The following is a 16,102-nucleotide window of genomic DNA, read 5'->3' as shown; positions in this document are numbered from 1 at the left end:
GAGAACAACCATCATCGGGAACCACCTGAAGGCTAGCTGAATGGAAGTCCTATAACTAAGGCTATAAATAAAAAAACCATGTTGAAACAGGTAGGGAGGGCTCAATGTGAAATAAGCAGCTGCAAGGGTCACCCCTGGGGAGTAAGTCTCCCAGCCCCTTACTACACCCCTCAGCCCAGGGACCTAGTGCCTGGAAGAGGGGTGCCCTTAACATCTGGCTGTAAAAACCAGCCAGGATTGTGTCTAAAACAGAAGGCTACTAGAGGTCTAGGTATTGAACATATTAAAGAGACCACACACAGACTCTCACTCACAACTCACTTGGTCTGGGCTTTAGTGCAGAGTCAGCAACTCAAAAAGCACGAGAGACACAGGCAAATACCTAAATTACTAACCTCAGGGAAAGGGCTGGAGGGGTAGGGATCAACGCAGCTCTCTAAGGACAGAAGTGCTGGCAGAAAAGACCATTCCTTTGCTGAGCCCTCCCCTGGCCCAGCTTGCCAGTGGGCAACAAATATACTTTTTCAAACACTGTTAGCCCTACCCTGGTGTTTCCCGTAGACAACACTCAACCTCGTCCAGTGGCCCCTCCACACAAGCAGCCTTGCCTTAGCTCATGCTGAAGACTTTCCTAAAATTTCTCAAAGATTTATAAAGGCCCAAAACAAGGAGCAGCTAGCCTTGGTGTGCCCTGTACCTCTTGTTAAACTTCCCGAAACCTAGCAGGAGTGGTAACCAGTCACAACTGGCATTGTATCTCCCACCAGGAAGTTCTTATTCTGGCATAACCATCAGCCAGTCTTGGCTTAAAACACAGCTTCCACTAAACAATCATGAAACCAGCACAAGTGGCAGCTGGCCTCAGCTCACAACATTGTGCCTCCCAAGTATCCCAAGCCCAACAGAACAGCACCAGCCTGTGTGCTAAATAGCTTTTCCCAAGTACCTCCAAGCTCGGTAAAAGTGGCAACCATATGCAGATCATTTTGTAGCTCCTAGAAGATGACCCTAGGCCAGGCACTAGTGATGGCTGATCTTGATCTGAACCAGAGCCCCTCTGAAGAGGCTCCTGAACCATACACTTAGTGGCCAGTTTCAGACCATACCAGAGTACCACCCAACCAACTGCACAAACAAGGACAGATTCAGCTAGCATTAGAGCACTTTTAAAGTGAATGACACCACTCTTGGGATCAGCCACTCAGCAGTTCACCAGCTGTAGTCACAGCAGGCCTTCACAGCCAGTTGACCTGAAGGTCAATCCTACCCATTGATGTGCTAATAGCAGTCAAGGATCAACTGCAACAGAAGGGTACACACAATCCACACAATAACATCCCTGGATGCTGGAGCATTAAACTCAGGTGATTAGGAAGACTATACCACTATACCCCACAGGACACCTACAACTTATAGAGCCATCTGCCAAGACCAGAGACAGAGATGATCTACTTAAAACACAGAAACAAACACAAGGTGTTAGCCAAAATCAGGAGACAAAGAGACATGTCCCAAAAGACAGAAAACTCCCCCCCGCACAAAAAAAAAGAACTGAACAAAATGGAGACAAGCAATCTACCAGACCTAGAACTTAAAACACTGGTCCTAGAATGCTCAATGAACTTAGGGTAAGAGTAGATGAATTCACTAAGGATATCAACAAAGATAAAAAACATAACAATGAATATACAAAATCTAAAAAAAAGACCCAGTCAGGAATGAAGAATACAAACACTAAAATTAGGATTTAGAATCAACAGCATATTACATAAAACAGAAGATAAAATCAGCAATATAGAAGAAAACGTTGTAAAAAAACATCCAAAGGATCAGCAAAAAGAAAGGAGTCCTTCCAGAAGAGGATAGTTTAAGTGACATCTGAGACAACATCAAGCATAGCAACATTTGCATCATAGGGTTACTAGAAAAAGAGAGAGAGGCAGGGGATTGAAAATCTCTTTAAAGAAAGAATAGAAAACTTTCCCTAACATGGTGAAGGAAATAAACATACAAGTCTAGGAAGTATGGAAAGTTCCAAACAGGATGAATCCAAAGAGGCCCACACCAAGACACACCGTAATTAAAAGCCTAAAGTTTAAAGACAAAGAAAGAATCTTAAAAGTAGGAAGAGAAAAGCAGTTATATACACTTGGATTACCATAAGATCATAAGCTGATTTCTTAGCAAAAATTATGAAGTCCAGAAGATGCTGGCATGGAGGGAAAGACCTACAACCAAGATTGCTCTATCCAGCAAGCCTACCATCAGAATGGAAGGAGAGATAAAAGAGCTTCCCAGAAACAAAAAAGCTAAAGGAGTTTATCACCATTAAATCAGTGTCTCAAGACATGAGACGGACTTTTTTAAGAAGATAAAAATATAAGAAAATATAATAAAGGCCATGCATATATGACAAACACACAGCTAACATTATACTCTTTTGTGAAAAGCTAAAATCTTTTTCTTTAGGATCAGTAAGAAGAGGAGTATGTCCACTTTTACCACTTGTAATCAATTTAATATGGAAAGTTCTTGCCACTGAAATCAGATAAGAAAAAGAAAATGCATCCAGATTAAAAAGAAGTAAAATTGTAATTATTTACAAATGACATGATACTACATAGAGATAAGCCTCAAGAACCCACCTAAACTATTAAAATTAATAAATTTAAATAGTAGAATGAAAATTAATATTCATAAATAGATTTCATTTTTATATACCAGTAATAATTATCAGAAGTAAAAATTTAAAAAACAACCCCTCTTACAATCACATAAAAAATGAAATACCTAGGAATAAATTTATCCAAGGAAGTAAAAGACCTGTAAGACTCAAAAAAACTGTAAGACCCTGAGGAAAGAAATTGAAGAATCAAATAAATGGAAAAATATACTGTGCTCAGGGGTTGAAAAATTTACATTGTTAAAATGTTCCTACTACCAAAAGCAATCTATTTATTCAATGTAATTTCTATCAAAATATCAATGAAATTTTTTCATACAAATAGAGCAAGAAATCCTAAAATTTATATGGAACCGCAAAAGATCCCAAATAGCCACAGCTACCTGATATCACACTATACTTTAAGACTATAGTAACCCAAACAGAATGGTATGGCATGGAAACACACACAGATCAGTAGAACAGAATAAAGAGCCCAGAAAGAAAACCTTGCCTATAAGGTCGGTTAATGTATGACAAAGGAGACACAAATATGCAATGGGGTAAAGACAGTCTCTTCAATGGTGCTGGAAAAAGTGTAAAGACACTTTCAGAGAAGTAAAACTAGATCACTTTTTTACACAATATAAAAAAAAACTGCTCAAAATGGATTAAATATTTAAATGTGAGACCTGAAACCAGAAGACCTCTGGAAAGAAAACATCAGCAAAGAACACTTTGACATTGCTCTTAGTAATATTTTTTATGTATGTCTCTTTATGCAAGGGACACACAGACAAAAACAAATGGGCTGCATCAAATTAAAAAGTTTCTGCACAGCTAAGGATAACATCAACAAAATAGAAAGACAACCTACTAAATGGGAGAATATATTCACCAATTATACATCTGGTAAGGGATTAATATCCAAAATATACAAGGAACTCACACAAAACCAAAACATACAAACAATACAATTAAAACATGGTCAGAGGAACTGAACAGACACTTCTCCAAAGAGGACATACAGATGATCAACAGACTTGTGAAAAAATGCTCAACATCAATAATCATCAGGAAAATGCAAGTCAAAACCACGATAAGGTATCACTTCACACCTGTCAGAATGGCTGTCATGAGAAATTGACAAATAACAAATGTTAGCAAGGATGTGGAGAAAAGGGAACTCTTGTGCACTGTTGGTGGGAATGAAGACTGGTGCAGCCACTGTGGAAAGCAGTATGGAGTTACCTCAAAAATTAAAAATGAAGCTACCATATGACCCAGTGGTTCCACTTCTGGGGCTTTACCCAAGGAAATTAAAAACACTATTTCAAAAAATTGTGCATCCCTATGCTCATTGCAACATTATTTATAATAGCCCAGATCATACACACACAGAATATCATTCATCATAAGAAAGAATTTTTGACAACATGCTTTGACCTAGAGGGTATTATACTAAATGAAATAAGTCAGATAGAGAAAGACAAATACCATATGATGTCACTTATATGTGGAATCTAAAATACAAAATAAATGAACAAATTCATAGATACAAAGAAAACAAATTGGTGTTTGCCAGATAGGAAGGGAATTAAGAGGATTAGAGGCCTGGGTGGAAAAAGTGAGTGGATTAAGAAGTACAAATTGCTATTTTTAAAAATAGTCAAAGGGATGAAAAATACAGCATAGGGAATGTAGTAAACAATATTGTAAATAAATGTGATGTCAGATGGGCACTAGACTTACCAATCACTTTGTAAGTTATATAAATGCCTAATAACTATGTTGTACACATGGCAATAATATATTGTTTGTCCACTATAATAAAATATATATAAAAATGAGTTTTATCTTTGAATTTATAAAATAAAAGGAAAAATTAATTATAGTTTATAATATACAATAGAATACCTGACTTTAGGTAAGGGATTCACACTATGATTCTAAAAGTATAGTTTTATTTGTAAAAACAAAAAACAGGTGGGCAGTAATATTGTATGTGAATCTCAGATACTTGTAGTCTAACTTCTCCAAATTTATTTATAAAAGTAGAAAGATTGACATTAATCAGCTAGTAAATTCAGAAGCATATAATGGGTTTACTCCATAATGAATAACTTATTAATTTGGGTATATCTATCTATCTTTCACCCAAACTAACTAGAATCCAGTTTTATCCCAGTCTGTATTTAGACTATTTTCCATACTGAAGACAGTGATATTCATTAAATATCCCATACTAATTTCACTGAAGTGGCAATTCTGGTCAGTGTACTGTTCTTTTTGTTGTTGTTGTTAAAGTACAGTTGTCTCCATCTGCCCCCTTACTGCTCTTGCCCATCCCACCAACCCCCACCTCCCACCCTCAATCTTACCACACTTTGCCTTTGTCCATGGGTCCTTTATACATGTTCCTTGATGACCCTTACCCTTCTTTCTCCCCTTAACCCCCTCTCCACTCCCCTCAGGTTATCATCAGTTTGTTCATTTCAATGTCTCTGGTTATATTTTGCTCACTTGTTTGTTTTGTTGATTAGGTTTCACTTTTATGTGAAATCATATGGTATTTGTCTTTCACTGCCTGGTTTACTTCACTTAGCAAAAGGCTCTCCAGTTCCATCTATGCTGTTGCAAAGGGTAGGAGTTCTTTCTTCCTTTTGTTGGGTAGTATTCCATTGTGTAAATGTACCACAGTTTTTTGATCTACTTATTTACTGATGGGCATATAGGCTGTTTCCAGTACTTGGCTATTGTAAATTGTGCTGCTATGAACATTGGGGTGCATAGGTACTTTTGAATTCGTATTTCAGGGTTGTTAGGGTATAACCCCAGCAATGGAATTGCTGGGTCAAAAGACAGTTCCATTTTTAGTTTTTTTGGAGTAAATTCCATACTGTTTTCCATAGTGCCTGAACCAGTCTGCAATCCCACCAACTGTGCACTAGGGTACCCTTTTCTTCACAACCTTGCCAGCACTTCTTTGTTGATTTGCTTGTGATAGCCATTCTCACCAGTGTGAAGTGGTGTCTCATTGTGGTTTCAACTTGCATCTGTCTGATGGCTGAGCATCCTTTCATGTTTCTGGGCCCTCTGTATGTCCTCCTTGGAGAAGTGTCTGTTCAGTTCTTTTGCCCATTTTTTAATTGGGTTGTTTGTCTTCCTGGAATGGAGTCATGTGAGTTCTTTATATGTTTTGAAGATCAAACCCTTGTCTAAGGTATCACTGGCAAATATATTTTCACATACATTTGGTTCCCTTTTCAATTTTGCTGATGTTTTCTTTAGCCATAAGGAAGCTTTTTATTTTGATGAAGTCCCATTTCTTTATTCTTTTCTTTATGTCCCTTGCTCTAGGGGGCATATCAGTGAAAATATTGCTGCATGGAATATCTTAAATTTTCCTGGCTATCTTCTCTTCTAGGACTTTCATGGTGTTGCAACTTATATTTAAGTATTTTATCCATCTTGAGTTTAATTTTGTGTGTGGCATAAGTTAGTGGTCGAGTTTCATTTTTTTTGCATATAATTTGTCCAGATCCTCCAACACAATTTGTTGAAGAGGCTATTTTTACTCATTTTTTTGCTTCACCCCCCTTTGTCAGATATTAACCATAAAGATATGGGTTTATTTCTGGACTCTGTATTCTGTTCCATTGATCTATGTGCCTGTTCTTATGCCAGTACCAGACTGTTTTGATTACAGTGGCCTTGTAATATAGTTTGATATCAGGTAATGTGATCCCTCCTACTTTGTCTTCTTTCTCAAAATTGCTGCAGCTATTTGGGATGGTTTATGGTTTGATATAAATTTTTGAAATGTTTGTTCTATATCTGTGTAATATGTCATTGCTTTTTTAATAGTGATTGTGTTGAATTTATAAATTGCAGTAAACTGTTCTTACAATGAATATTTAGTGTGCTGAATAATAATCTAACATCACTTGGCTTCCTGATATGGTCTTTGATGTTCTCAAAGTTTTATCTCACATCTGTATTATTATTTATAGCAACATAATTCTGGTAAAACTTATTAAGGAACCCCTCTTCCTCAAAACATACACACACAAAAACATATTAATAAGTTGAGTGCAAAACAAGCATTTTTTTTAATAATGAGGAAAGGAGTCTCAAATGTTTATTGGAAAGATCTTTTTACCAATAAGAACATTGCTAACATATTCTAATATCTAACACACACAGACACTGATATCATATTTTCATTATAAGCAAATTATAGTCAAAATTGCCTTAGCAAAAGCTAAAATATATAAAGCTTTCCATACTATCACTGCAAAGTAAGTTATCTAAAATTATAGCTCTCGTTTGTTGGTAATTAATTACATTAAATGTTTGAAATTATAATATCAAATTTCCTAAATTTATTCAGAAAAAATGTATTAATATATCAAGATCAAGATAATTTGATTGCTTACATGTAAATACTTCATAGACTTCACAATACAAAACTTGTGCTGAATGTTGGGATGATTGATTGATCATGAGTAATTGTTGGGCAGACTTAATTATTTTATGTGTAAGCAATGTATTTAATAAATCTTATTGTATTTATACAGGATACAAAGAATGAACAGTCTTCAACAAAAGAAGCTTACATTATATTTATGGTCTATTGTTTGGAAACCAATGATTTTTTCTTCTGGGTACTTGACATTGCATTCCAGTCCCGATTTCCATGATATATTATTCTCTTGACCTTAAGTCTCTGAATGCTATTCTCTGGTTACTCTTTGCCCTCAGAGTTGGTAACTCATAAGCATACTTACAAAATTCCTGGTTTTTTTGCTTTAGGGAATTCATATACTCAGAAAAGAAAACTCTACCTGCTTCATTTTGTCGTCTCTTGGTTTGATAACATATCCTCTTGCAGCTATGAAGCAGCAGTTGTCTCCTGAAAAGTATCATGTACATTAACTATTGAAACCTAAAAGTGGACTTGTCAGAAACTGAGCTGGCATTTTTTTCTCCCTCACCATTTGCCATTTGTCCTTAATCTTCTATTATTTTCTATGTTGTTTTTCCTTGAACCCTGGCATTCATTTTCTGTTCTCATTCTTATGATTGCCTGTGTACTAGATGTAACAAAGAGATCCACATCTTCTTTCTGCTTCCAAATAGTGCAACATAAGCTAGACTCTAATCGTTATCCAAATGCAGATCATTACACAGCTTTCACTTTAGAAAATGTTTCTGGAACTGCCTCACTCCATGGACTTTTTTCTGTAATACTAAGTCTAAATTAGTCTGGCCTTACCAAAGTGTTTTTACTCCTTCAGGTGAGTTATGTCATTCAATACACACATTTCTGTGTTTCTTTTGTATACACACATTTTCTTTTTACCCCAAATATGCACCTTCTCTTACCAATTCCAAGTCAGTCTTTAATTAACCACTTCCATTCTTGGTTTGCTTTATTTAGGTTTCATTCAGCTTTTACATGACATCATGAACTTAAACTTCCCAATGGGACTGGTAACTCTTATATTTCTCTTCCACAAAGATAGAGAAATGCTTGCCAGGTTTAGTACCTACTCTTTATTCAACCAATACTTTTGTTGACTAAACTATGTCATGAGATATATATATATATATATTTATATATATATATATGTTTATATATTTACATTGATTTTATAATATGGAGAGGAAGTTTTTTAAGAGCGTAACAGATAAGACCAGAAGAATATTTAAATCTATAAGAACCTCTAACCCCCTGTAAGAACTAGAAATATGAGAGAGAAATGAGAAAAATCAAAAATTTATAATAGCAATCTGCAGAAAATCACCCAAAAGACTTTGTGATATGTGGCTGAGGAGCCTTGAGAATGCCCAAGTCCCATGTAGTTAATGAGAATACAACCTCAAATTTAGAAATGTAATGAACTTAGAAACCATAAAAGTATCAATTGTGTTGAGGCCAGTCTAAAGAATGATGTGTGAACCAAAATGGGTGGGTCTGAAAGAAGTCTAAACACAATGGGTTAGAGAATACGACCATTTGTGAGCACTGTCAGAGGGAGAGGGATGCTGAATATGGGAGGGCAGGAGTTTTCTTAGGAAGGAACCTGTTTCTGTACTTTGCCACATCACTGATAAAATTTCCCTTAGGATTTCCAAGGGCTTTAACTCCACGAACTGAAAAGTTTTCATTTGCCCCTATAGATCCAGTCTCTAAACTTCTCTGACTTGTTCTATGGCCCCAGGCTTCCCTCCTCAGCCTGTATGTCAGTGGCCTTTTAACTCAAACTTCCAACAAACTTCATCCAAACTTCATCTCAACCAACGAAGTGGGGGTTGAAGTGCACCAACACAAGATTGAAGAGCAGGAGGAGAGTTCAGAGTACAGTCCTCTACCTAAAGCCATGAGTTCTGTCAACTGCTCTCTCTTCAAAGACTGCTGCTCTCACCACGTTATGGTTGCCATTAGCACCCCTTACCCTTATGCCCTAGTATATAACCAGGGATACTTAACATTGTGTTGAGACTCCTTGGGTGCTTTTTAATCCCATCATCCCTAAACTCTGGTCCTGTGTATCTAATAAACTTTTAACTATACAAAACTCATACATTCTTTAATGTCCACTTTGTATGTGCCATTTACTTCTTCCTGGGACTCTGACTGATATACAACTTGATCACCTATTGACTGCTTATTAGCTTTGGAACTCTGATAATGAAATCGGTGATGAAAAGAAGCACATTCTGTTAAATGATTTTATATTTAAGTATAAAAATTGCCGTGTGTTTGTATGTGTTCCTCATTGTAAAAAACTGAGCTTTTAGCCCTGGCTAATGTGTCTCAATGGATTGAGTGCTTGCCTCCAAACCAAAGGGTCACTGGTTCGATTCCCAGTCAGGGTGCATGCCTGGGATGTGGGCTAGGTCCCCAGTAGGGGTGCACAAGAGACAACCACACATCAATGTTTCACTCCCTGTCTTTCTCCCTCCCTTCCCCTCTCTAAAAATAAATAAAATCTTAAAAAAATAAGCTTTTGTTCTAATTTAAAAACTTGCCTTGAAAATGCAAGCATTTCCTGAAATGTTTGGCTTTCCTGAGTCAGTCTTTGAGAATGTGCCCTACTTAGGGTACACTGACATATTTGAATGTGGGGTCAGTGGACCTTATGAAATCTTAGGTTGAGTGAGAAACAAGCACAAGAATCTTAACTAATTTGAGAATTTTCTAGGAAAATGTCAAAGTTGAAGAAGCCTTTGAAGTCAGAAACAAGTTTAGATTTAAATCAAATGGTGGAAATATTATGATGGAATTGAGCCAAATTTGGTTTCCTCTTTGGAGAATTACTGGAACAGTCCTATATTGGAATATGTTCTTTAGTTGAATGATCTTTATGTACCCTTCAACTATTGAGTCTTTTTTAGATCTCTTATGGGAACATTCTCTTTCAGCTTAGGATCAAAAAGCTACATTTTAATGGCCTGCCTAGATATGATAAAAACAATTCTCTATATTACCAAAAAAATTAAAAATAAAGGATCAACAACTATATGGTGAAAAAAATTTAAATATGAACAGGCAATTCACATAAATGATATGCAAATTACTTAAACATATGAAAAGTTGCTCAAATTTGTTCATAAAAGAGATATTAGGGCTGAGTGACAGAATATATAATCTGAGCCTAAAATATTTAATCACTTCAAAAAATAAGAAAATTGTCAATGATTGCTAGGTTCATGTTAAAACAAAACCCAACCTCGGAAACTAATTTAAAGAAGCTTCCACTGGCCTGCGCAGAACAAGTTAAGCATCAATAAAGAATGCTATGTGAATACAACTAGAGCATAAAAATAGATTTAAGTCCATGAGATCATCATGGCATTAAAACAATTCATTTGTAATAGTTGAAAGATGCCAAGAAAGCAACTCATTATTCTGAAAACTAATAAAAAATGGAAACAATAATTTATTCTGTATTTCCTGTACAAAGTTATTTAACTGGACAAAGAAAGTTTCCCTCAATAGAAGAATCCATCAATAAATTAAGAAGGAATGATAGATTTAGAATATCACTATTTTCAAACCCTAATGCAAACATTAACAAAATAAAAAAAATAGATATGTGGTTCCTGACAGAAATAAACATTACCACTTATGAACTATTCTTACTGAAAAAAAAAAATCAAAATCAAACCTCAATTTAGTCAAGGCTCTAGATCTAGCTACCAGTAGTCAGGAAATACCTCCTAGAGTTGTCTACACCAAAGATTTTCAACCAATATGCCACACAGCAGGCATACTGGTGTGCTGCAAGAATTTTTAAGATACGCAATACTTGACTGTTTAGTCAAGGGCACTGACCTCTTTTTCCTTAGATTGTCAAATAAGAAGATGACAACAGCCAATACAACAATATTCATCTGTTGTAAATGAATCAAATTATACCTGTTTGTGTGTGTGTCACACTGAAAAAAATACAATGTAGTTTTTGGTGTGCCATAGAATTTTAGTTATTAGTTTATGTGTGTCACAAGATGATAAAGGTGGAAAATCACTGCTCTACACTGAACCTCCAGCAATTCAATTACAGTTCAGATTTTCCTACCCAGCACTGGTTCTCAGAGTGGTTTCCAGCTCTGAGTCACTGCTTCCATAAATTGTTATAATCTCTATTCACCAGCTCATGTCTCCAATCTTGGGGACAGCTGTTTGCCCTAGTGTCTTTAGCTCTCTTGAAGATCCTAGAGACATCGGTTTTTCAGTGTGTTCAGCTCTGTTTGTTAGGACAGAGTGGTGACTTCCAAGCTCCTCACATGTGGAACTGGGAACCCTGGTTCTAGTTTGTTTCATAGTGTGATATCTGCTGACTCTGACCTCAAGTTTAGTTGGGAAAAGAAGTGACCCCTTCAGACTAGATTGCTGAAAAGAGAAAATAATACAAAGTAATCTGAAGTTGGGATAACCAGAAAATTGAGATTCCAGTAGCTTCCATGCTCACTTTAGGACAAAGTGATTTGGAGGTGTTAATATTCATGTGAACGTGCCTCTCAGGCCATTGGGATGATGCATATGGAAGCCTATCCTCAGTCATGCTCTATGTGTGACGGTCCAGAACTGCAGATCTATTACATGCCACGTAGAGGGAAAACCAAGTGTAGTTTAACTACTTATTTGAAAAAGAAAAATTACCAATCCAAATGAATTACTGGCACATGAATTGCGGATGAAAACTTAAATATCTGTTTATCTACTTGGTGGCTTGTCTATAGCAGGTTATTAATGCATGGTGCACCTTGCAAGGACACCTTGCTTCACAGTGGAGTACTTGTCCAGTGTCCTACTATCCATGGGATGTTTTATAGGCAATGCTAATTAATATTTATGTACTCCTAAGCAAAATAAAATCGAGTAGTGTGTTTTTAATAAAACAACATAGCACTTATAAACTAAAAGCAAATGACGTTGTCATTATTTTTCCTTCTACTTTTTCCCCTTTGGCAGAAACAAGAGAATGAGTTTATGAGCTGTGTGCAAGAGAGAGGAGGGATGACAGAAGCTGGAATTAATTAATGATAAAGACAGCTAATACCAATGAGGAAGGGTACATAAACAGAAAAGAAATAGAAGATAGGACCAAAGGAGCAAAGAAGAGCCCCTTCAGCCTAGATAGCTGAAAAGAGAAAAATAATACAAAGTAATCTAAAATTTGGATAACCAGAAAAATTGAGATTCTGGTAGCTTCCATGGTCACTTTAGGACAAGGTGGTTTTGAGGTGTTAATATTCATCAGGTATTTTCCTTCAGGCTCCTAGGGTAACACTCTTGCCCTGTGGACACCCGTTCAGGAAGGAGAGCAGTGAGGAGAAGTTAACTACGGATTTTTACTAAGCTAAAGTTTCACTTCTGCTGTATCATTAAGAATGACAGAGATATTCCAAGGATTTCAGATGGGTACCAATTGTGGTTCATGAATAAAAATGAGGAAGATCAATTAAGAATATTTGCTTGAGAGAAAAAATCATCTCAGAATGGAGGAGACTGTTCCTATGTCCAGACAGTTCAGTGCTGTCTAACTAAGCACCCAATTTATGTGTTGAATTCTAACATGAGTTTTCATTTAGTCAAGTATTGCAGGTTAAAAGGTATCCTATGACCTGAAGAAATTCAATTCAAGGCATTCTAATGGAGTAAGGCCAGATGTACAGAACCCTGAGTTTATGGAAAATGTTCCATGTACATGAGCCACTTTGTCCATCTCACCATCATTTTTCTCAACTTCCTACAACCTGAGGCTTAAACCCTCAATCCTACTTTTTGGATAAGGCCTGAGCAGTTGCCTAGCAGGCAAAACTGTCCATAATCTTGAATTTTATCTTTGCTTCTGTATCTTCCATTTATAAATTTTCAACGTTAGCCAAATTCAACTATGCAAGTCACTTGATTTTCAACTTCACTCTTTGGTCAAGTAGCTTCAGCTGCAATGCTCATTACCGGGGGCGCCCATCCGTGTTATCCACTTCTGGCATGAAGCCTTTCCTGGTTCTCCAACTGGATATAACATCTTCCTCCTCTGCAAACAGTTTTTGGGTATCTGGATTTTCTGTCATACATCTTCCCTTTCTCTTAATACCAGTTAGTTTTGTGAATGTTTGTAATGTGCCCCTCAGACTATATCATTGTGTCTCCTGGCAACAAATATTTATTACAGGGCATCCTACTAAGGCACTCAAGCTCTAAGAAAAGGTCTAACTTGGGCATGGGTTGGTGATGGCTCCTGTTTTCAAGTTTGATTTTTGTAATGTACAGTCCTAGGGGCAATATCTTCTTTATGCCAGGCAGGCGCTTGGATCTGTGACTCTATTATTTCTAATCTTCACACTTCTAAGTGGGGGGTGGTCTTCCATGTTTATGAATCACAAAACTTAGAAGTCAAATAAGTTACTCAAGGTCATGTGCACATACATGTCTGAGCCTGGTCTCTATCTCAGCCCCAAGAGCTTCCATATTCTACTTGCTTTCCATTGTGCCCTGATATTTTTTTTCAATATCCATAAGTGGTCATTTGTGTTTAAAAAACAAAATTTCTTTCTATAAAATTTTATTTTTATTCTTCTTTAAAGGTTTCATTTATTTATTTTTAGAAAGAGGGGAAGGGGGGAAGAGAGGGAGAGAAACAATGTGTTGTTGCCTCTCATGTGGCCCCCACTGGGGACCTGGCCCCCAACCCAGGCATATGCCCTGACTGAGAATCGAACCAGTGGCTCTTTGGTTCACAACCTGTGCTCAATCCACTGAGCTACACCAGCCAGAGATATAAAATTTTATTTTTAACTACAGTTTTCATTCAATGTTATTTTGTATTAGTTTCAGGTCTATAGCATAGTGGTTAGAGAATCATATACTTTACCAAGCATTCCCACCAATATTTCTAGTACCTATCTGGTGCCATACATAGTTATTAAAATATTATGGACTATATTCCCTATGCTATATTTAACATCCCTGTGACTATTTTTTAACTACTAATTTGTGCTTCTCAGTCCCTTCACCTTGTACACCCAGCCTCCCAACCCCTCTCACCTAAGGCAACCATCAGTCTGTTCTCTGCTTCTATTAGTCTGTTCCTATTTTGTTTGTTCACAGAATAATTTCTTTATACAGAATTATATCTAAATTTTTCTCTTTTAAATGCAGAAGGCCAACTTCTCTCTGCTTACCACATGTCCCAACTCTCTCTTTTGCTCGCTCGCTCTGATGTACATGTCTGTTTTGCATGTGGTGGATTTTCTGTTTACTTAATACAAATTCTGGAAGTTCTGCCTGCTGACTCCAGAGACTTTGTAGGTAAAACAGTAAGACCCATGACTACAATCTTTCCTACAATAATCCCTTAGACTAAAATGACCGAGACCCTCAAATCCATTGGTCAAAGGTCACTCACACCAAGGATCTGCACCAAGGGGAGGGGCTCCCTCTAAGAGGTGACAAAATTTTTGTACACAAATTGCTCCAAAGATGTTTTAATGACAAAAAGGAGTGAACTTAGCAAATACTTACCAAATCACTACATCTATTCCTCAATCTCTGACCCAAACCTTAAGACTTTGTGTCATGACTGTGTGAGAAAATACTAAAATATACACAGGCAGAGTCTCACTATCTCCCTTTTCCAGGAGGAGAGTGTTATAAAAAATGTTAATGCAGTTTTTTCTTAGTCTGTGTTCTACTACTTAATATCTGATCTTTCCTCAATGTTACTGTATATAAAATGTGAATGATATTATTACCTACCTAGGATAATTGGAATTGAATTAAAACAAAAAAATTATCACTCAGAATAAGTACCCCAAATATTAACCATCATCATTATTACTGCTTTCCAAGACTTTATGGTGATGGTTGAATTATGATGAGAACAAGAGGATGAAAAAGCTAGGAGAGGCTAAGCTGATTTATATTACTTATAGTTGGGTAAAATTCATACAATATAAAATTCACCACTTTAACTATTTTGAAATATATAATTCAGTGGGTTTCAGTATATTTACAATGTTGTACAACCATCAGAACTTTTGAACCACCGCAAAATGAAACCCATACCCATTAAGCAGTCAGGTCCCACTCTTCCCCCAGCCCCAGGCCCTGGCAACCACTGGTCTGCTTTCTGTCTCTATTGATGTGCCTAATTTTGTCTATTTCATTCTAATGAAATCATGCAATATGTGACCCTTTCTGTCTGGCATCTTTTAATTAGTAAAATGTTTTTAAGATTTGTTCATATTGTAGCATGTATCAGTAATTCATTCCCTTTTATGGCTGAATAATATTTCATTATATGGATACATGATATTTTGTCTATCCATCCATCAATTAATAGACATAGAGTTATTCCCACCCAAGTGTCAGCTTTGCCTTAAAAACATTGACTAAATAGTGGGACAATGGAACAAGTAAATTGCATTTTACTATTGTGATTTTTCCATCCTTTCACCTGCAATCTACTTGTGGCCTTAGGTCTAATGTGAGTCAATTACAGACACCACATAATTGGATACTGTTTTTTACCCACTCTACTGGGGAGTCAACGATGGTTGCAGGTAAGTTAAACACCACAGAGCTCTCTTCCTGAGATTAAGCTATTCCTTATTGAGCATTACTCTGGTTGTAGTAAGTTTTTTATTAGATTCCAGAGATCCTATAATTGCTTTTGTGGAAGGATAGTTTGGAACTCCATAGCCACCATTTTTGCTGATGCCATATTGTCAATCAATTTGTATTTTAGAAGGAGTACAGAATTTAAAGAGCACAGCCAGAAGTTCCAAAGGAAAATAAGAAAAGAGAGAGTGGAGCATGTGCCAGGGGACCCCAAGGCTACTTCTGGCTTGCTGATTTTCTAGGAGGACTCAGCATGTGGTTGTACTCGAAGTGATGATTTTCACAGTGGAAATACAAAAGGC

The sequence above is a fragment of the Phyllostomus hastatus genome, unplaced genomic scaffold, assembly GCF_019186645.2.
Source record: "Phyllostomus hastatus isolate PE091 unplaced genomic scaffold, TTU_PhHast_1.1 phas_scaffold_501, whole genome shotgun sequence".
NCBI classification, from domain to species: domain Eukaryota; kingdom Metazoa; phylum Chordata; class Mammalia; order Chiroptera; family Phyllostomidae; genus Phyllostomus; species Phyllostomus hastatus.
The sequence above is the reverse complement of the archived record's forward strand: the minus strand, read 5'-3'. Positions refer to the sequence as shown.